The sequence below is a fragment of the Nannospalax galili genome, unplaced genomic scaffold (genome assembly GCF_000622305.1).
Source record: "Nannospalax galili isolate Female #2095 unplaced genomic scaffold, S.galili_v1.0 scaffold324, whole genome shotgun sequence".
NCBI classification, from domain to species: Eukaryota; Metazoa; Chordata; class Mammalia; order Rodentia; family Spalacidae; genus Nannospalax; species Nannospalax galili.
Genome location: NW_008353027.1, coordinates 2,770,784 through 2,771,995, shown reverse-complemented (window position 1 = coordinate 2,771,995; position 1,212 = coordinate 2,770,784).

Sequence of the window (1,212 nt, the reverse complement as noted above, 5' to 3'; positions counted from 1 at the left end):
CTGTGGCACCGCAGGGAATTGGAAAGGGCTCTTAGGAGGCTAAGGATGGGGCTGGCTCAGGAGAGTCCAAGTGCCTTGCTGCACTGGCTCCCCCCAGGGCAGCAGCCACCCAGGTGGCAGTCATCCTGTTCAGTCTCCTCACTGACTACTCGCCTGTGCACTGCTTATCCTTGGCTCTGGTCTGCTGATGTTTCTTCTGTCTGGGAGTCCCCTTCCTTCATATGAACTAGGCCGTCCTTTAGTGCTGAACCTGAGCTCTGATCCTCAGACTAAATGTGCATTTATCAAAAGTGGTACTTCTGGGGGCTTGAAAAATGGCTCAGTGGTTAAGAACACTGGTTGCTATTGCGGAGGACCCAGGTTTAGTTCCCAGCACCCACATGGTATCCAACAATCAAACAACTCCAGTTTCAGAGAATTTGATGCCCTCTTCTGGCTTCTATGGGCCTGCACACGGTACACTCATACACGCAGACAAAACACTCATACACATAACAAAAAACTAAAAAACAAATATAAAAAGTGGTGGTTCTGAACAATTTTTATTGATATGACAAATCACTGCATATGTTAAAGAAAAAATACTAAGTGTGTATATACATGTATCTGTCTGACCATGTGTATACATGTATGCATATTGTGTGTATACATATATGCCTGACCAGAAGAAAATTAATGTGTTAATGGTTATTTCTAGGTCATAGGACTATATATAGTTTTTAGTTTCTTCATATTTTAAAACTAATAAAAGTATCATTGGTTATTTTTAGATAATGGTATTGTTTTTGTTTTGTTTTTGTAAGACAGGGTCTCCATGTGGCCCAGCTGACCTAGAACTAGCTATGTAGACCAAACTAGCCTCAATCTCACAGAGCTCTACCTGCCTCTGCTTCCTATGTGCTGGGATTAAAAGTGTGTACCACCATGCCCAGCATATTTTTTTAATATATTTTATTATCTTTTATGTGTATGAGTGTATTGACTTCATGTATGTGAGTGCACCGTGTTGTGCAATGCCAGCGGAGGTCAGAACAGGGCTTTGGATTCCCCTGGAATTGGCATTAAGGATGGTTCATAGCCACTGTGTGGGTGCTGGGAATTGAACTTGGGTCCTCTGCAAGAGCAGTCAGTGCTATTAACCACTGAGCCATCTCTCCAGCCCCACCCCAGAATATTTTTTAAAAGGTTTTCCATATTCTCTAAAGTAATATA